Source organism: Jaculus jaculus, chromosome 3 (genome assembly GCF_020740685.1).
Source record: "Jaculus jaculus isolate mJacJac1 chromosome 3, mJacJac1.mat.Y.cur, whole genome shotgun sequence".
Lineage (NCBI taxonomy): Eukaryota > Metazoa > Chordata > Mammalia > Rodentia > Dipodidae > Jaculus > Jaculus jaculus.
The window spans coordinates 80,118,311-80,140,429 of NC_059104.1; the positions used below are offsets into that span (position 1 = coordinate 80,118,311).

The 22,119-nt window shown below is 43.8% G+C and overlaps 1 pseudogene; it reads right to left on the reverse strand.

Annotated features, from left to right (window-relative positions):
• Positions 1 to 18,132: 18,132 nt before the first annotated feature.
• Positions 18,133 to 18,424, reverse strand: LOC101609111 (annotated as a pseudogene).
• Between the last annotated feature and the right edge of the window lie 3,695 nt (positions 18,425 to 22,119).

A 22,119-nucleotide genomic window follows, 5' to 3' on the forward strand; every position in this document is an offset into this window, starting at 1 on the left:
GCCACACAGCACTGCCTTAAGAAACACTGATGAAGCTCCTGCTCTCCATCACTTCTACATGTTCAGCCTCCTGTAGAAACTTTCCAGAATGTTAGAATGTCAAGTAATTAGTGGGCAGATGAGATAAAACGATATGCAAAAGCAAAACCACAATTGTTAACAGTACCTGTTCATAGTTCTACATGCCTCTTACACACCTACACTGAGACAGTATGCAGTGATTTCTTTTTGAAAAATAAAGAGTAGTGCCATAGAGATTTCTCAATGGTTAAAGGCACTTACTTACAAAGCCTCATGATCTGGGTTCAGTTCCTTGGTACCCACATAAACCCAGATAGACAAAATGGTGTGTGTGTCTGGGGTTTGTTTGCAGTGGCAAGATGCCCTAGTGCCTCTCCCTTCTTCTTCTTAAAAAAAGATACATCTCAGGCTGGAGAGATGGCTTACTTGTTAAAGTGCTTGCCTGCACAGCCTAAGGACTCAGGTTCGACTCCCCAGAACCCATGTAAGCCGGACATACAAGATCACACATATGCACAAGGTGGCCATGCATCTGGAGTTCAAGTGCATTGGCTAAGGCCCTGGCATACCAGTGCTCTTTGTCTCTCTCTTTCTCTGTTTAAGAAAAGATCTAAGGATTGGAGTGATGGCTTAGCAGTTAAAGGCATGCTTGAAAAGCCAGATGACCAGGGTTTGATTCCCCAGTACCAACCTAAAACCAGATAGAGTGGTATGTGTATCTGGAGTTTGTTTGCAGTGGCAAGAGGCCCTGGCATTCATTCTCTCCCTCTTTCTCTCCTATCCCCTCCCTCCCTTCCCTTGCAAATAAATTTTAAAAATTAAAAATACATAAGGTAAGTAGAGAGATGTCTCAGCAATTAAGGTGCTTGCCTATAATGCTTAATGATTGAGATCGAAATCCCCCAAGCCCCATATAAAGCCAGATGCACAAAGTAGTGTGTGCATCTGGAGCTCATTTGCAGTGGCTAAAGGCCCTGGTGCACCCATTCTCTCTCTCTCTCCCTCCCCCTTGCAAACAAATATTTTTTTAAAAATTAAGTGTAATTAAGTGTTTATCTTGAGCAGGCTGGCATACCATAAATTTCTTGAAACATGCATAGCCATCCACTGAAAAGGAGTCAGCTAGTGGAATTCCCTTCTAGCTTGCCCTTAGTATACTCCGTCTGTCCCTTTTCCCTACTGGCTGTAAATTGCTCATGGGCACACTGACAAGCTTGGTATAGTCTCTCCAGCACTGACCATGGTTCATGGCTTTCAGGGTTTTCCTCATGTATTCAGTCATCTGACAAATTCTTGGGAGTTCCTCTGTCTCTACTTAGGAAAATGACTTGGTGACATACTTTGCCTGTGCAACATTGCTCGATGCAGCAATGACGTTGACAGTCATGTGGCCGTAAGCAACAATGAGGACCTGTCATCTAGCAATCTTTCCACACCCTCAACACCCCTTAAGCAGACATAGCAAAAACAACCAGTTCCAAGCCATCAAAGGGAAAGCCTCTGGATTTTGTTTCCCCCAGACCTGTCAACTACTATGAAAATATATCCAAGGAATGAAGGTTATTTCACTTCTCCCTCCCCAGAAGGAGGGGTCCAAAGTGGGTTTCACAGCTTCAATGGACTCTTGTCTGAAACTTGTGGAGTGCTGCATTGTTGCTATAGTAACTAGTAAGCTCCTGCCTGCCATGGTGCCTTGCATGTGCCTGTCTGATCCCTAATGGAAATATCCCCAGAAGCTGACCCCAGGACTAGAGCTCTTACCTCTGACCATTTCATAAGCACATATCCAGGAGCAACCTCTTGGTTGCTAAAGCAAAAGTGTTTCTTGATCACCATGGGGAATCTGATGGGTTCTGAGCTCAATTTTTTAAAAAAATAGCATTGTTTATTTACATTACCAGATGATCCTCCAACTCCCAACCCAGTCTCTTGGGCAAAGAGCTTTTATAATTTTTATTTCATTTTGTATGGTTTGTGATGCAGCTTCCTGGTGGACATGTTGCCACTTGATGGCTATCATTATTTCTTTCAGGTCACAGGAGCACCCAGCATAGTAAGCAGGTGCAGATTTCAGTCTTTTGGCAAGCTCTTTCTTGCCCCGGGAAAACAGATGTTATTTAACTCTTAGGCAATATAAAGGGAAAGATAGGCCATTTCAGGGACAAGCTAAGAAACAATCACAGAAACAAAACTCTTTTTAGGCTTCATATCCATTACAAAGCACAATACAGGTCTTAATTCAATTCCCACTCACCCTAGCCCCTCCCAAAAGGGAAGTAGTGAAATGGGGAGAAATGTCTTTCCTCATTATCAAAGGACCTGACTTTTGGTCACAGATCCTATCTCCTCTCCATCCAGGACTTTGATTTCTTACATACAGAGGTTGGACAGTACCAAAGACAAGCCCCTGTCTAGTGTGACATCATCCATAGTAGGAACTTTTCAATGTGGACCAGTTTCTGGAACAATGATGGTACTCTAGAATGTTTGTCATGAGGGTGAATAAGTGGATGGTTCTATTTCATCTTGACCATTATTGCATCGTGGTCCTCTTCAAGCTCACTTGGTACTCAGCCTAGGGATGGAGAAAGGAAGAAAGGAGTTGCTTACGGAAGGGAGGAAGTTGCATTGAAATATTCTTTCTGAGAGAGATGTCCATGTCTTTCTCTAGGCTCCTTGGATAACAAGTTCATAGCCTAATCTTCTTCTCTCAATCTGACAAAGTTAAGTTGATTCAGGGTACCATAAAGGTCTGAAGAAGGCACACCCTTAAATTCTCAGGAAATGGAAAGACATCTTCACCTCCTTCCCCAGGACGTGGTATATGATTTATCACAATTCTTGCCTTTATTTTCACAATACCCATCTCATTTTATCTGTTTTTCATTTTTGTGAGAAATATTCTTCACGTGTGTGTAGGACTTTCTAAGTTAAAGATATTTCCTATGCATCATCCAACTTACATTTGCATCTGTCCTCTGAAGTACTTGAGGAGTTATCCATACCTTATTTATTGAAGAAGAAACTAAGAGACAGCTTTTTTTGGCACAGGCTTGCTCCCCAATGCCTGGAAAGGCCATAGCACAGAGAATGGGGCCATAAATGGGTTATACCAAAAGGCAACCAGGGAGAACCCCAATTTTGTCAGTGGCTATCTCTGGGTACATGAGTAAATGATACAAAACCTCTGTGCCTTAGTTTCCTAATCTGTGAAATGGGAACAATCTCTCCTCACAGAGATTAGGTGTGCCAGCGTCCCACATGAGGCGGTATACTTGAGAAAAACCTCTGGTCCACACTATGTAGCACATGCTCATCATTACCATTGTTAAAGTCAAGACTAGATCCCAAGTCTTCTAGCTTCTAGCACAATGACAGAGGTTTCTGCTGTCCTATACCCGCGTTAGCCTCAATATGCAGATGCTAACCCAGCCTTCCACCTTCCAGTGAAAAGCAACTCCACAGGCTTTCTGTTCCATTGGGCCAACACCAAGGTCTTCAGGCTCCACACAGTTGAATCATGACTCTGGAAAGGTATCTTTCAGTTTTTAGATTTGCAAGCCAGGCACTCTCTTGCAATATGGGTATTAGCCAAAGGCAGACTGTCTCACCCTTCCAGCTAAAGGGCTTTCTACTCTTAGTCTTGGGAGGGATAAAGGATTAGGGGTCCTTGTTTCCAGAGTTGTGCACTTAGTACTGCCCCCAAGCCTTTTTTTGAGACATGTGCCTATGGGAATTACCAATGTGCCAGGGCATTTAAATGTTTGAGCATTTGTGGTTTTTTCTGAACATGTCTTGTTTCTTTGCCTTTGATGTGCACTCCCTCCTAGATACTTGATGGTGGGTTCTATACTGCACTGCACATAACAAAATGCTTGATGAGTGGCTAGCATTGAGTATTGTTGATTGTTGAATGGCTTGACAGTGAGCTCTCAGAGTAATTAACAAGGCTTCTCTCTCTTTGTTGCAAGTTAAGGGTGATTTGAGAACTTGACAAGATGCATTCAGTACCTTAGTGCCTGGTCATAGAGAGAAGTTTCTGGAATTGGACTTGAAGGAGGGGTCATTCTTCCTATATGAATACAATGTCATCTACCACAAAGCCCCAGAAGCCACTCTGTACCCATCCTCACTTGTGGGTCCAGAAAACCAGGCCTGCCCCACAGTTCACTCTCTCACCAAAGTCTGTGACCTCCTAGTAGTATGCCACAACCAAACATGACCTTGTTCTCCAGTTAAAAACAAGTGAAAGTCACTTCCAGGGTCACACTGTGCCAAAGCCCTGTGACAGAAGGGGCTCTGCTTAAAGGGCAGCTCAAATCCAGGCATTAAAATAACCCAAATGGTGTCATTTTCTGATCAAATTCCTTTCCCTGTCGGGTTTGTGATTTTTGAGCCTGAGAATGTCCCTCTCAGCTCAGATTTCTCTTCTGTAACACTGGTCTCAAGCCTGGAATGTAAGCACTGGCCATTGAGGTCTGATGTAACTATGTCACTATCCCAAAATGGAGAGACATTATCTCATAGATGGTAGCAGCAGGAGGGCACCAGTGTGCTGCTTGCTGGCAAGCACAGGCTCAACACTCAGCCCTGGGTATCTTCCACATCCACAGTCTTCAGTGAACAGAACCCAGCACCTCAGACTCCAGTTTGTTCTTTGACACATTAGGGACCTGCTTGCACATTGTCACTCCCAGGAGTGGAGGAAGGAGACATAGATCAGAGTGGATGCAGGCTTTTTTTGGATAAGATAAATTGGTTGTCTGAAAGGTGAACCCTGGTTGCGAGGCCCTGGATCACCTTAGGGCTTAGGAAGAATGAAGAAATGGTTATTTACATGATGGAAGACACGCACTCAGGCATCAGTCAGTGCTAAGCTTCTGTCCTTCCAGCCAGGCTGGGGACAGGATTGCTTTACCCCAAGGCAGGTTGGTCTTCTGCCTATGAGGTAACCATCCCTTTCAGTACTTGGAGAGGATGAAACCACTGGGGAATGCCTTAACCTCCACTACAATACAGCTTCAGAGTCCTGATCACTGTGTTTATGAAAGATTCTTTAGATTAAGAAGGAAACCTCCTATTCAGCCTTGGGAGGAGTGAGCTGGCTGCTTCCTCCTGGATCAGCCCATGCCCACCACTAGTCCCCACTGCTCTGCTATGAGACAGTTTGACTCTGAGCCATCTGCCCATTAAGTCATATCCATTTCTCCATTTGCTCACCCTTTATTAACTGGAAATCGCATCTATTCTCAGTTTGCTGGTCTCTTCTCAATGCCTTCCTTAAACTCTCTGCCTGTCTTTGGGTGTCTCGGTCTCTTTTATCACCTCCAAAGCGCCTTTAAAATTAGTGACTCCAGGAGATTGGCAGATTTCTCAGTGGTTAAAGTTGCTTGCTTACAAAGCAACTGTAAGTGTGAGTTCAATTCCTAAACTGCCCACTTAAGTGAGATACACATGTCTGGTGTCTGTCTGCAGCAGCAAGAGGTACACACATGCACAAAAGCATGCAAATAAATACTATTTTTTTTAAAAGTGAAGCTACATATGGTGGTGCATGCCTTTAATTCCAGCCCTTGGGAGTCCAAGGTAGGAGGATCACTGTGGTTCAAGGCCACCCTGAGACTAGAGAGAAATCCAGGTCAGCCTGGGCTACTGCAAAACCCTACTTCAAATACACACACACACACACACACACACACACACACAGTGACTGCACACACATAGTGCTGAGGATTCAACCCCCGAGCTCAGTGTGCTAGACAAATGTTCCCTCTGATCTGTACACCTCTGGACCCTGCACATGCATTTGATACTTAGCCCACCCCTCCTCCTACCATCACTTTCTATCTCATAGAGCATGTCCTCTAGAGCATCCTCCAGTATAGGGCAGGGACTTGGGGGTTCCCTGAGCCTGGCCATTAGCTTGCTCACAACACTGACTTAGGAATGCTTATGTACATACTAACTCTATTGGCTTCTTAGAATTAAACTCCAGAATATGGCCTTACTTGTTTACTCCCTCCTTACCTTTTACAAGCATCCAAATACATCCCTGAACCAGTCCTTTGCACTAACACTTTCCTCCACCATATCTGATCTTCCCTGGGTGTCCACATGGCTCATTTCCCATCCCATTCGTTCTGCCTCAGTGCCACCTTCTCAGAGGCCACTGTCCTAACCATTCTGTCTAAAAATGTAGCATTCTTTTTGTCTGTTTGAGGCAGGATTTCACTCTAGCCAAGGCTAATGTGAAATTCACTCTATAGTCCAGGCTGTCCTAAAACTCACAGTGATCCTCCTACCTCATCTTCCTGAGTGTTGGGATTATAGGTAGGAGCCACCACACCTAGAAAAATGAGCATGCTTGGCTGGGCATGATGGTGTGTGCCTATAAGCCCAGCAGTCTGGAGGCAGGTATAGGAGGATTGCTGTGAGTTCAAGACCAGCCTGAGACTACATAGTCAATCTGGGCTAAAGTTAGACCCTACTTCAAAAAAAAAAATTTAAAAATGAGCGTTCTTTAGCCCATAACTCTCTATCCTGCTTAATTTTTTATCATAGCACTTATTATCAATTGATTTCATGTTTATCTTATACATGGTATCATATTTTGTAAATTTTAATTGAAAAGTAAAAATACATGATAAAAACATATAGGGTAAAAATTACATTGCAATATGTGAATGAATTAGTAATGGGCTAAATTATGCTATTGTGTGTGTGTATGTGTGTGTGTGTTTGTGTGTGTGTGTATGTGTATTATACCCATGTATTATCTCAAATGCTACCTTTTTTGGTGAGAACACAAAATGTGCCCTGTGTGAGTTTTAAAATATATAGTAAGTGATTGTTTCCCACAGCTACCATGTTGTATACTAGCTCTCTTGAACTTACTCATCTTAAACCTGAAAGTCTTTGTCCTTTGACCAACATCTCTCTAACCCTGCAGCCTTTCTCTCAGCCCAACTTCAAAAGCCTCCCTTTTAAAGAACTAAAGCGGCATTCCAATAATAAAAGTCCTAAACGTGGGTCAACTTTGATTCCCAAGAGAGGGTAAAACAATGGAAACAAATACTTGGAAAATTGCTATTTCAATATCTAATAGTAATACCTCCATAGAGTAAGTTCTGCTCCTGCACTGTCAGCAGGTCTGCAGTAGAATTTTATTTTTCACTATAATCAAAATGAAAAACAAACAAAAGAACATAAAATTCCACCTCTTCCCTCTTCCTCTTTCCAGGTGTCTTTAGAGGCATATGGAAATATGGTGTCTGTGCTGATTTGGTCTAGTGTCCCTGCAATAACTTAGTGCTACACAAATACTGTTGGGTCACTGTCAATCTTCCCCACCTCTGTATGTTGGGTGGGACGTTGAAGGACTGTCTGTATTTGCAATAAAAGGGAACATCAAAGCATACACATGAGGCTAAGCAGTACTTAGGGATACGGGTCTCCATTTGGCCTTTCCAGGCACTTGAGACATGAGAATGGGGCACTGCAATTTGAAGGTACCTCTCTCTCTGCATTCTCTGAGAATGGCCCAGCCCACCTCAGCCCAGTCCAGTCCAGTCCAGCCTGCTTTCAAGAGCCATTCAAAGGTGTTCTTGTTGTTTTGAGTTCTCCAAAAGGTCCAGGAATGTCCTACCAAGGCAAAAGCTCTTCCAGTTGGCCCTCAAGGGCAACTGCCTTGTGCTCTCCTAGTAAGATCATGTTTGACAGCAATGAAAACCAACAGTTTAACAGCAGTCATTTCTTGGCAGGACAGATTGGTATGAGACTTGTCCCAAAACAAAATAAGCCTTTCAGGGAAGTGTATTTCAAGCCGAGCTCACGTTCCCAAGACACTGAGATTCTTGTATGGCTGACACAGGAGCCGAGGCTGAGCCCCAGCCAGGGACAGCTAATGATTGCCAACAACAGCGGGCTCACTGGTTCAAACAGGGGGAACTGGGATTGCTACGGAACTCCTCCTGAGGAATTGCCTCTTTGCATTCCAACCTTCCGTTCTTCACTGGCCTTCAATGGCACTAACTTTCCTTTCCTACCACCCTCTATAATCATTCTCTCTACCAACCACATTTTCACTGCTTTCTTTGTATTCACTTATGCCTCTCAACTCATTGCATCTATGTCTCTGACCCTCTACATTGAAGTTGTTTCAAAACCTTGATTTCTAAGCTTAATTTCCCTGCACTGGCCCACAGAATCAAATATCACAAGTAGAAGTACCCAAGAGCCATCGTGGAACATAGTGGGTCATCTGCCTAGAATAACTGAGTCACTTCTGTGTCTCGTCTTCCAAAAGTCCACAAGAGGGCGCCGAGCAGCGCCCAAGCCAAAGCACGCGCTGTGGCACTGGGACCAGGAGATGGCGCTGTTGTTTCAGCTATGGAGTAGGATGAGGTTGTGACCACTTAACATTCTACCTGTGAATTCATAGTATCCTACCTGTCCGGATCCATGAGAGGGCAAGCCGGCAGGAGATGCTACATTTGTGCCAGACAGACATTGCTGCCCACATGGAAAAGGAAGACGAAGCTCCAACTGCAGGGTGTGGGAAAGAGGAGAGCCACTGTGAGTCCAGGGGGAAGCTGTGGGTGAGGAAACCCAGTTCGTGGCCTTGGATTCGGCTTTGCGGTTACTTTGCCCAAACTGAAATCAGAAGTCATTCCACACTTTTCAACTAGGATCCTCCACGTTCCGTACGTTCAACTAAAATTAACAACACTCTAGTGCCAGGTGGCCTTGCGATTTAGGAAAAGACCAAACTCCTGCCCGGTGATTTCACCCTGTGTGGATTAGCTGGAAACCTGGAATCAAAAATCCCAATGTGAGGACAGAGATGCAGTGATAAAGAGACACCAGGCGCCCAGTAGAATGGCCTCACCCTCCTGGGACCTGTGATGGCATGGTAGGAGAGCAGGTTCCAGCCTTAGTGAACACAAGGACAGGAGGGGTGGGAACAGCAGGCAGCATGCAGATCCCCTGACAGACGCCCTGGAAAACGTGCTTTCTAGGAGTCCAAACAACCATAGTGTCCTGAGCATGTATATTGTTTATGACATATCAATACACACATCACTGTTTTGTGCAGATAATTCTTGAGGGTGAAGGAAACTTGAACAGACATGGAACCATGTCCACCCTTGGATGGTTTGACCTTGACTTAGCAACTTAGCATCATCATTAGGCACTATTTCATCATTAGACATTGTCCTCTTTCTTCCTCTCTGTCCCTTTTTCTCTGTCCTTTTCTCTCTCTTCTCTTCTCTTCTCTCTCTCTCTCTCCTCACCTTCCTCCCCTCTGACAAAAAAAAAAAAAAAGTATGAGAAGGATTTGTTATTTTCTAACACTGAAGCACTGTCCTCTGTTTACTCAGTCAGATAACACACATACACATACTCCTTATGTAAGGTAAGTGGTCATCATCCAGAAATCAGTCACATAAAAGCACACATTGTTATTGATTAATCAATTATCAAAACTAAGGTACAGGCTCACGTCTTATGGTGGAGAAACATAGAGGTCCAGAGACCGTAAGTGGCTTCCTGATGTCACCCAATTAGAAGTGGCATTGCCCCCTACTAGGCTGTCAAGCCTGATCACATGATGCCCTCCACACACAGGGCACCACTCCCTAGTTCATCCAGAAGTTCTCACACTGCTGGAGAAGGGAAGCCTAGTATCACTAGTAACTGACTCTGTTACATGGCCCACAGGTTGTAATAAAGGGTAGGCACAGCACATATGCAGTGTCACAATTCACAGAAGACGGCCATCTAATGTCTCCCTTTCCATTTTCCAACCTCCTGCCACTCCAGTGTAAACACCAAGTGGCCTTCACTGATGTGGTACACATCTTTGTAAGAAAGAGAAAGATTTGCTTGCAAAGCCTGATGGCCTGGGTTCGATTCCCCAGTATCCATGTAAAGCCAGATGCACAAAGTAGCACATGCTTTGGAAGTTCAACTGCAGTAACAAGAAGCCCTGGCATGCCCATCGTCTCTCTTATTCTCTGTCTGCCTCTTTTTGTGTCTCTCTGTCTCAAATCAATCATTTTTTTTTAAAAAAAAAAGGAAATTATGGGCTCCTTTCTATGTGGAAAGAGTGAGGAGGGTACCATTTGAATTGTGTGTGCCAAGTCACAGTCACTCCTAGGTGTTGAGTGTCTTCTCTGACTAAAATGCAAGCCCCACAGAGGCCAACATCTTCATCTTCTTAAATGGTAATACCCTAATGCCTAGCATATACAAGCATTCAGTAACTGCATGCTAAATAACTAAATGAAGAAATAAACAATTGAGCCAATGGTAACACATTTACATGCCAAACTCTGGACAACCCCATGTGCTATGTGTTTGTATCTTCCCTGGCTGCTTGTTACTGACATCCTTGCATGTCACCTTTCAAATCCACTTCAGGTGGCACCTCCTTCATGAAACCCCCCTCAGTCTTTCCAGCCTCTGGCCAAGATGCCTTCTTTGATTTAATAGCATATATCCCAGAATCTTCTATTAAGCATTAGGCACTTCTGAAAGAGGGAACATAGTACATCAATTACTTACTAGCCAGAAACACTTTTTAAAAATACTTTAGTTTAGAGAGAGAAACAGAAATAAGCAGGTAGAGAGAGAGAGAGGGAGAGAGAGAGAGAGAAAGAGAGAATGGGCATGCCAGGGCCTCCAGCCACTGCAAACTCCAAATGCATGTGCCCCCTTGTGCATCTGGTTTATGTGGGTCCTGGGGAGTCAAACCTGGGTCATTTTAGCTTTGCAGGCAAGTGCCTTAACTGCTGAGCCATCTCTCCAGCCCCCAGAAACACTTTTAAACATTAAAATAACAGGTATTCACTGCTTTGTGGATAACAGAGCTGCAGTAAAGTGAATTGAGCATGCCAATCATGGTGTTAAGTACTTTACACGCTGGGTGAATCACCAAATATTCCCAGCACTCTGCTTTCTTGGCACCAGTGAGAATTGGACAGTCCAGACCCTTGTGGTTGGGTAGTACCACATGACTAGGTCTAGCCAATCAAATGTAAGTAGACCTGTACCCATCTAGGGTGCTAATGAGGCACCCTTCAGTGTTCTCTTCCATTTTGGCTCAGTCAGCTAGCAACCTTGGAGATAGTGGCTGCTCCACAAGCATGAATCCTCAAGTGACAAAGATGAGCATGTTCCCAGTGTCACCCATGTCCCCAGCTGAACTGCACAGTGCCCTTTAGAGGCAGTCTATGCTGTGTCCTTTTCTCCATAAAACAACAGGCTCCCAATGTGAAACACCTGCTCAGGGTCACATATCTGTACAAGATAAGAGACAGAAGTAGATCCAAGGCATGTCTGATTATAGAATTTATAACTTGTACCTGTCTGTACACATGCCTAAATCTAATTGAGTGAAAATAAGAAAAGAAAAATAGGAAACAGAAGCATTAGGATACTGGAAGCCTTGGGGAAGGGCAATGTAGCATTTGGAGTGCTCTTGACAAACTAGTGTGGTGAGCCAGTGATGAGTTAGTCTTTGCTTGTTGGAGAGTAGAATCCTCAATCTTGGGTCGGCTCTTCTCATAACATGATCACCAGCAGCAAGCACATGACAATATATATCTAACTGGATATGTGTCTTATTGGTGTGGAACACTGCAGCAAGGCTATCTTGAAGAACCCAGCACCCACAACCTCTTCTCTTGATAACCAACAGGCTTTCAATTGGCCATGCTCCTCAACTTTTCACACAGAAGATGGTCATCCACACAGAAATAGCTGTGTACTGTGCAGGTTATTGGTCAGTGGCTTCCAGACAGAGGAGCAGCTCCACTACCCACTGCTGACATCATTTGGCCTTTTTACCCTTCTCAATAGTTCCAATTCTCATCTACCTGTTCACATGCTTATTGGGTAGGTGTAGAGATGAAGAAAATACAATGTGTAAATGTGCCTTTTTTAATTTTGAAAATAGGGTATGGGAACCAAGAGACCCCATCTCTCTAAAATATATATATAGGTTTTCTGAGATAGGGTCTCACTCGAGCTCAGGCAGACCTGTAATTCACTATGTATTCTCAGGATGGCCTCGAACTCTACCTCGGTCTCTGAAGTGCTGGGATTAAAGGTGTGCACCACCATGCCTGGCATATTTTTTTAAATTTATATTTAAAAAGAAAGTTATGTTTTCCCACTAACACTGAGATTCCTTCAAAACTAGTGGTGAGGAGCAAGCACTGAGAAGGAGCCACTATGCCAACAGAATTCCTAGGGCCTAATGACTTTTGAAACTTAATTTGGGGCAGGATGTAACTGTACCTCCTCTCTACACTAGATTAGCTAATGTGGTCGAAGCTCTTGGATGTTTCTGGAGAGAGCAAAATAATGTCATTATTATTGTGTCAGATGTTTCCCCTGAGAAGCTAAATGAACATGTTTACCATCCGGCTGGCGGGTCCCTGCATCTTTGTTTCCAGAACAAGTTCTTTGTGTCAGATTGGCTGTCTGCTGCTTCTTTGGGAAAAATAATTCTCAGGAAAAAAAAGAAAGAAAGAAAGAAAGAAAGAAAGAAAGAAAGAAAGAAAGAAAGAAAGAAAGAAAGAAAGAAAGAAAGAAAGAAAGAGAGAATTCACAGGTATCTGATGCTGAAGAAAAAGAAGATACATGCATATATAATATACCTCTCTCTCTTCCTTTCTCTCTCCTTTTCTCTATCCATATGACAGAGACTAAAGGAGAAAAGGAAGAGATCAGAGGAAAAGGCAATAACATACCAATCCATCACTTCTGCTTGAAGACTCAAGCATTGTATTTGTTTAGAAGAATAAACAGGCATAATTTGTCACAGGAAACAGATGTTGAAATTCTCACAGTGATTACTCATCATAATAGGAAAACCATTGATAAAGCAGGAAATAATCTTTAAAAACAGACACTGTATGGAAGAGGTCAGTACTATAAAGATGGTAGGGGCTCATTCATTCTCATGCTCACTGTGTATATCTCCCTTTCTAGGATGACAGTCAATCTGAGTTTGCTTGGAACAGTGAAAGTCTTAGATTTCCTGAAATCACTCAGTTCTAGCCAAACCAAGATGGCTAGTCACCCTACCTATACCCAACCATGCTTTCCCTGTTATCTAGTCCCTTGGCAAAGCTATCAAACTACTGCTTCAAACAATTGCCTCCATCAAAGCCCCATGAGTCTGCAAGCAGATCTCTTGGGATCCATGTTCCCAGGCCATCTGCTGCAGTTTCTGTTCATTACTGGGGCAAACACCAGACCAGAAGCCACTTACAGGAGGAAAGGGCTTATTTTAAGCTCAGACATTCCAGGGAAACTTCCATCATGGCAGAAGAAGCTGGCGCATTCCCATAGAGGCATCCACATCAGAAAAACCCCACCAATAGCCAGCAAATACAAACAGCCAGAGCTCAAAAGTGGCTCTTTACATCTTAGGGCTGGACTGAAGATCAACCCTAGTATCACTTTCCCAGCAGAGCCCTGCTCCCTGTAGACTTAAGTTGCAAACTCAATCTTAATCAAAAATCCTTAAGGCTATGGGGACATACATACATATTCAAACCACCACACCATCTTTTACATAAGTACCAACAGCTCTAAATGATTGCACTGCCATTGCATTTTTTAAAATTTAATTTATTAGTTTTCTTTTCAGCAAATACAGGCAGTTTGGTACCATTGGTTAGGCTCATCCGTGATATAACCCCTCCCAATGGACCCTCCTTGTTGATGTAAATGGGTTGTGCATTGTGGAGTTGGCCCACAGTTATTGGTACGATAACTGTCTTTGCATATCATGACCCAACATGTGACTCTGACATTCTTTCCGCCCCCTCTTCGCAAAATTTCCCTGAGCCATGTTGGGTTCATTTTTGGTCTGCTTCAGTGCTGAGGTGTTGGGGGCCTCTGAGGCTCTGGCTCTCTGATTTGGTAGGAGTTGATTTTTCTCTGTGTTGGTCTCCTTCCCCTTTGTGCTGGTATCGGGTTCACAGGAAAACATCACCCTTGCTTGTTTTGCCAATTGTCCTTAGTTTCAGTCGGGCCCCTTTTGAGGTATGTTGGGGCAGCTCTCTCCTTAGGATCTGCATCTATCTGAAAAAGAGAAGCAGATTCTCCAACGGAGAGTAAGTTAGCACCTGGGAAAATTGAGATAACACTTACTTTTTTGATAGAGAGTTTGATAGGTGTAGGCCCTCTTGTACCCCATGATTGATGGTAACTTGATATTGGAGAGTGGGCTTATGTCTGGGTATGGTTCTGACTTGTTTCCCAGCTCCAGCTATGGGTCTCGTAACATTGAGTGGATCAGTTAGCCAAATCAAGAGCAGTTGGTTCCCCACCATGGCTGTGTGCCACTCTTGCACTTGTGTGGGCATCACATTAGGTTATTTGTTGCTAATTAGGTTAGACAATGAGTTGCTTGGACAGATATTGGTCATTTCCCCCAGTCGCCCATGTAGCACCTTCTGGCACTAGACACGCTGACTGTCTGGGGACTGACTCTCTCCTGGCTTGAATGGAGAGGGCGGGGAGGGCATCGAAGGGGTGGAAAACAGTAATCTGGACCCAAACAGCAATGGTACCATAAAATTCTACTTCCTAAAAGACAGACCAAATGGCTGAACCTTCACTAGACCCTTACAGGAAACACCTGAACCATAAGACACTGGAGAGGGTAGGATCAAGACTAACCTAAATCTACATCTTCCCTCTCCCTCCCTCCCTCCCTCTCTCCCTCCCCCCCCCCCCTCTCTCTCTCTCCCCTATCTAACTCTTGTATATTAGTTATGTTTTTCCTCAGTTTCTTAGTGGGCACTGACCTGTAACCCCCACTACCAGCTTGGGGCTACCATCCACAATGAGCTTTTAATCAGAGAAACCTACAAAGTTTCCCAAAACAATGACAGACTTCTGTCAGAGTACTTGATGACCCACCAAAGGCCAGTGGTAAGATCCTATTGCTGACTATGCCATTGCCTTTTAAAATTTTCATTTATATTATTGATTTGAGAGAGAGAGAGAGAAAGAGGCAGATAGAGTGATGGTCCTCACTATCCCCAGGGGTCGTTGGCCACTGACTCCCAAATGCAGGAGGAGTTGGGGGGACCAGTGTGAGTGTGAAGAGCAAGGAACCACCTGGGAGACAGTCTGATAGGTAGCACTTTGTCTCATTTATTCAAAAGGGGAATGGGTTTATAAACACTTGGGAAAGGTTGAGAAGGCACATATAGACTACAAGGTGATTAGATACATAGGTTTATGGATCGCTAACTAATTGGCTAGTGTTGGAAGGCAGAAATTGTAAGGGAGATAACAGAAAAGCTACGTGACTTCACGTATTGGATGGCTACAGCAGCAGGGAGACTGTTTAATACCATATAAGGGTCTCTTGGGCAGCTGGCCACAAGGTAGGAGCTGCGGAGTGGGGGGGGCAGAACCCTATGGAATGCTCAGATTCTTTGGGATGGGGGAGGGTCCGCTGGTCCGTTTCCTTTGGGTGAAGATGAGGCACACTATGACCTTGTGAGAAGGTGGGGGACAGCTCCAGTGCCAGAGTGGGTTCCCTACTATAAGGCCGGCTGCAACCCCCACAGCCCAAGGTCCACAGCCATGTCCAAGAGCCCAGGCCAGCTTTCTCACAGTCCCAGCCTGTGTTTAGCAATGCCTGACAATAGAGGAAGAGAATGTATGTGCCAGGACCTTCAGCCACTGCAAACGAACTCCAGAAGCATGTGCCACCTTGTGCATCTGGCTTATGTGGGTCCTGGGGAATTGAGCCTCAGTCTTTTGGCCTTGCAGGGAAGTGCTTTAACTGCTAAGCCATACCTCCAGCCCTAAAATTGCTTTTAATTGACAAATTGTATTGTTTCCTAATAGAGTATGAACTTCTTGAAGGGAATACTCATCTTCTATGTTTGAATATATAGTACTCAAGTCAACAAATCTTTGCTGATCATTTGAATGAATGGACCAAGGAAGCTGAAGTGAACCATATTCCACTCACTTCTGAATACCAAAAATCACTTGAGATAGTCCAACCTGTACCATGGCAAGAACTGCCCACACAAAATAATAATTGCACAGCAAGGACTACCCACACAAAATGCTTCACCTAGTGCTAATATGATACCTAATTTTTTCAACATAAACCATTTATTTTAGGGGTTAAGATACATCCCTTCTCCAGTCAAGGACTCTTGTATAAAGTCTTATTTTGTTATTAATCTAAGTGACTGGTCCAAGAACTTACAGTCACCTAGCATAAAAGTATTGCTTAGTCATCCCCAAATATCTTACAAAAGAGGAATGGCTGGGTCTCTATGTATAAATGCCTCAATTGTTTGAATCAAAATGCTTTCCAGGACATGCTCTTTAGAAGTGGACCAACAAGGGCTGGGGAGATGGCTAATGAGTAAAGTGCTTGTTGTGAAAGCATAGGGACCTGAGTTTAAATCCCAAGTGCATACGTTAAATGTTGGATGTGTTACCATACATGGACTGCAATCCCAGCACTGGAGAGGCAGATATAGGATGATTTCTGATGTTCATTGGCTAGCTTGTGTAGCCCCATCAGTGAACTCTAGGTTCAGTGAGAAAACCAATTCAAAACCAAATATAGTAGAAAAAGGGGAAGACACCAAACTCTGATCTCCATACGCATGTACACAAACATACATGTACACATGCACCCACATGTGTATAAACACACATGTACACAAGCACACATTATATGCATACATACACAGGCAAAAGTAAAATAGGTGGATTAATCACAAAAGAATTCAAGTACAAGCTTTGTTGTCATTGGACTTCTGAGGACACAGTTTCATCTGCTCGTGATGTTCGAGTTGGTATAAACCTGCCACTATGCTTCCAGGAGCCAGTAAACTGCACTGGCTTCTGCAGAGTTTCAGGAGGAAAGTGGCTTCCTACTCACCTTTAATCCCAGTACTTGGGTGGCAGAGATAGGAGGATCACCATGAGTTTGAGACCACCCTGAGACTACATAGTGAATTCCAGGTCAGGCTGAGCTTGTGAGACCTACCTTGAAAAGCCAAAATAAATAAATAAATATAAAAAGACTGTGCTTAAATAGCTCTGTGAGAGGAGTGTTCTCATCTGGGAGTCAGTGGAAGCAGAGGGGTGGGAGCCATACAAAGCATCTTTTTTTGGCAAAAATAATCTCTAATAAAAATTGGGCCACATGCACAAAGTGGTGCATGCATCTATACTTTCATCTGCAGTGGCTGGAGGCCCTGGAGTGCCCATTCTCTCTGCTTACGAATAAATACATAAATAAATAGGGCCAGGTGTTACCAGGTACGCATCTTTAATCCCAGCATTCAGGAGGCTGAAGTAGGATTGCTGTGGGTTCTAGGCCAGATTGGGTGAACACTGAGTTCTAAGACAACGTGAAGTACAGAAAGACCCTACTTCCAAAAATCAGCTAGACATGGTGGAGCAATACTTTAATCCCAGCACTTGGGAGACAGAGCTAGGAGGATTGCTGTTAGTTCAAGGCCTGCCTGGGACTACAGAGTGAATTCCAGGTCAGTCTGGGCTAGAGTGAGACTCTTCCTTGAATATCCCCCAAAATATAAGATTCAGACTTAGAAAATGGTTTTCTTTCTTTTTGTTTTTTCATGGTAGGGTTTTATTCTAGTCCAGGATGATTTGGAATTCACTATGTAGTCTCAGGGTAGCCTCGAACCCATGGTAATCCTCCTACTTCTGCCTTCCCAGTGCTGGGATTAAAGGCGTGCACCACCATGCCCAGCTTAGAGAAAGGTTTTTAATTCTTTCTTTGTGCCACCATTCCCACCAAGGTTTTCTAGAAGTTTTTCAAATCTTCATAAAGGAAAAATCCATCGTTTAACAGTAACTCCTGATTGCTCCCACCCTCCACCTTGGCAACCACTGTTACTACTTCTAAGCAGCTTTTGGATTCGTTTTTCCTTTCACTTAATAAAAGAAAGGGTCCACTGTATGAGAGTGCTTCCATCTATGCAGGTCTTCTTGAGTTTATTGGAGAGAAACATAAAAGAGGACTGAATAAAGAAAAGAGGTGAAGACAGCTGGATGTGGACCTCTTATCCACAGGCCTCAGCAGCCCTGCCAAGAGTCTGCCCTGTTCTTTCACATCAAAAAGTTGATCTTTCGAGCCATTTCCATGTTGTAGACCCTCTGGCACGTGTCATAGCTTTTGTGCTGGCGGCGGCCGCAAGGCTTCTCGTAGTATCACTGTCGCTTAATGTCCTACACCAGCCCATCTGTGGTGAGGATTCTGTTCAGAGTCTGGTATGCACCTTCCACGTTCCCTTCCTGCACCATCACAGTCCTGGAAATGAACTTCAGATGTTTTGCCATGACCTTGTACTTAAAAGTCTTCACTCCATGCCCGGCCACTCGGCCCGGACCTCCTCTGTAACCTCCCCCACCACCATACCAGGTATCTTTTTTTTTTAAATTTTTTTTATTTATATATTTGAGAGCGACAGACACAGAAAGAAAGACAGATAGAGGGAGAGAGAGAGAATGGGCGCGCCAGGGCTTCCAGCCTCTGCAAACGAACTCCAGACGCGTGCGCCCCCTTGTGCATCTGGCTAACGTGGGACCTGGGGAACCGAGCCTCGAACCAGGGTCCTTAGGCTTCACAGGCAAGCGCTTAACCGCTAAGCCATCTCTCCAGCCCCATACCAGGTATCTTAATGACAGACATCTACAGACCTACAGAAGTGTCAGCAATGGAAAGGTCTGGAAAATAGTGTAGCCAAGGAAGAAAATGAAATGGTTAGAGAGAAAGTGGTTTCTGTGTGGATGGTGGGTAAGGCATATGAACTCAAATAGAAGTAGCTTTAGAACAAACATCTAGAATCAAGAAGATATTACAATGGCCTTGAACAGACAAGGGAAGTGAGACAAGAAAGTGTTTGTAGACTTAGCTCTGAAATTGTGTAGCTTGAAAACTGAAAGCTTGTGAATATTCCTACCTGTTTGGTCTTTTTGCCTTATAATCTAAGATTATCTTATCAAGTACCTTGAGCCTGGATCAAAACTGAACATGATATGTAGTGAATATGAAAGAAAATAACTACCTTCATCTGAATGAGAAAGAACTTCAAAATCATTTAGTAGAGCCATGGAGCACTATAAGAAAGAGGTAGAAGAAATTTAAAACTTTACCTTTCTTAGAGACTTAGAATACAGGAGTTCTGGGGACTGAGTTTGGTAAAGAAAAGGCCTTGGGGCAGAACTCCAACTAGTCTACAGGATCTACTTACTGGACATGGAGGGTGTTCTCCAAGCCTGGGCCAGGGGATAGTAGGTTCCAGAGGAAGTGAAGGAATCTACTACACTTTGTGTCCTTGGCTGGTTTCAAGTGAGAAATATAGAGGAGGCAGTTTGCCAGTGACACAAAGCTAGCCGGTGTAATTGCAGACAGTCATGATGAGCTGGGGAGCCACACATACCAGGACTCTAACCTCCATGTGTCAGTTTCTCCTATGTTGCAAGGTCCAGCCACTGGCCTGGAGAAAGCCGTGAATACTACAAGGACAGCCACTCCTGTCACATGCAGTTTTTATAAGCAGACCAATGAACGTCAAAGGGAAATATCCAGGATGGGGATAGCAGTGGCAGGTATACATGTTAATTCCTTTCTACTGAGGTCAGAAGTGGGCTTCACAAAGATGCAGAATCATTCATTGGTTTTCCACTCATATACTTCTCATAGAGGTAAACCCAGCATCATCATACTGAAGACATTCTAGCTCCCTGATTCGAGCCAGAGACTGGACACTGACAAGCATGTTTGTAATGAAACCTAAATGTCACTTCAAGTCTCTGATAGGCACACTTCAGAGTGGCTCCCTGTCCCCAGCCCCCTCCCCCCCTCATAGGGCTAAAGAGGACAAGCTGAGGTTGGATTGTGCCAGCTGCTCCCTCCTCACCAACTGCCTGGAGCATGCTCCTTTCCCAATTTCTGGTATCTAATAGGCTCAAATGTCTCTACCTATGCATTTTATCCTTCCGTGTGATCTGAATGACTCCCCACATCCCTCCTCTAGATGTCTTCCCTTTGTTTGGATAACTACTCCCTAACCTTTGGGATTATGATCATGTTACCCACAACTTTCTCCAGCCCTTGGGGCCAAGCCAGCTGCTACCCTTATGTACTCTTAGTTGTATTGTGTGCAGACATCAGTCCTGTGGTTACAAGTAGTGTGTGGTTACTTGTCCTTCTAGTCAAAAGCAAGCCTGTGAAGGCAGGATATGTCCTGTTCACCATTACCCTCCGGAACAGGGAATGGCCCAGAAGAAGTACTTACAGAAATACATATTTTAAACTTCTAGTTTAAAATTATGATAGACTCAAAGAAAAGTTGCAGAAGTTCTTTTTCTAGTTTAACATCTTAGTCAAATAGACAAAATCAAGATGTTATAAGTGATATGATCTCTTTGGTAATCTATGGACCTTATTTCAGTCTCGTCAACTGTCCCACTAACTACCTTTATATTGTGCAGGTTCCCATGTGGCATTCAGTTGCCATGGCTCCTTAATGTCCTCCAACTTGGAGCTTGGATTTTTTGCTTTTCTTTGCCTGTTGTCCCTTTGACACTTTTGAGGAAAACTGTTCATTTTAAAATATTTATTTGAGCCTGGTGTTTATTCCAGGCTAGACTGAAGTCACACATTTTTGGCAAGAATACTGTAGGATAGCTTTCATCCTTCTCAGTACATTGTATCAGGATGCACATAGCACTGGTATGAGTTAGCTGGTTTCTGCATGGTTTTTGTGCAATAAGTTTTTTATTTCCCTTTAACAATTAATAGAGGCAAGTGAGGATACACCTTAGGATCAACAAATGCTTTTGAATCAATGAATATTGAAGCAAAGGAATAAATCTGGAGGAAACACCATTCAAAGTATTTTAAGTATAAATTCTGGGCCTGCATTAAAACATATATGTTAGGGACAAGATTGGGAAATGAGGAGCTGGGAGATGGCTCAGTGTATACAGTACTTGCATGAGTACCTCAGTTTGGAACCCAAGCACCCATATAAAAAGCTGGACATTGTGGCAGGCAGTTGTAATTCCAGCCATGTCTATGTGAAGAGAGAGAGAGAGAGAGAGAAATCTACCAGATACTAGGGAGCTAGCTAGCCTGGAGAAAACAATGAGAGACCCTGCCTCAAAAGAGGGAGAGGCAAGGACCAATTCTCACCTCCACATGAACACTATGGTATGTGTGTACCCAGAGCTCACACACATGAACACACACACACACACACACACACACACACACACACTCTCTCCACAGAAAGACAGGAACATGAAACAATGAATGATGTCATCAGCCTCAGTGCTTTCAGAAAGCATTCAGAGCCACAGCTTCTGGTGCATGGGCTGAGAACCCTGATCACCATTAGAGCCATTCTTTGACAGTTCATTCAGACCCACTCTTGAAGTTGGATAGAGTCACACCATATAACTTACCCAAATGCTACCATGCAGCTTCAGTGGAGAAGAAGAACCACCACCTCCGTCTTGTCGACAAGAGAGTGAGACTGGCTGTGTGTTTATACACCCAGCCCATCTTCATCACATTTAGCTCATATTTCATATTTTATAAACCACCAAAGTTTTCAAGGGTGAGGTAACCCAATCCAACTTTCACTTATTACAGAGGATGACTTCTGTGGAAGGTGTGAGTGTACTATGGGAGGAGGGAGATTCTGGGAAAGGCCAGAGGAAAGAATGCATGATACCAAGTTTAAAAAATGTCACTCAAGAAGGTTCAGGGTCATAGTCTTAACCAGTTCAGCTACAATAACAAAATACCATAGTCTGGATGGCTCCAAGACCAAGATCAAGTACTGGGCAGCTTTGATCTTTTAATGGGTCTCTTTCAGTTTTGTAGGTGATCTTTTCTTCTCTTGGTTCAAATATGGTGGGATGGCAGGAGGGAGAGAGGAAGGGAACGAGGGAGAAGAGTGTTTTTTCCTTTTATTTTTATAATGACACTAATACTATCAGATCAGAGCCCCACCTTTATGACCCCATTTATACTTAATTATCTTCATATGA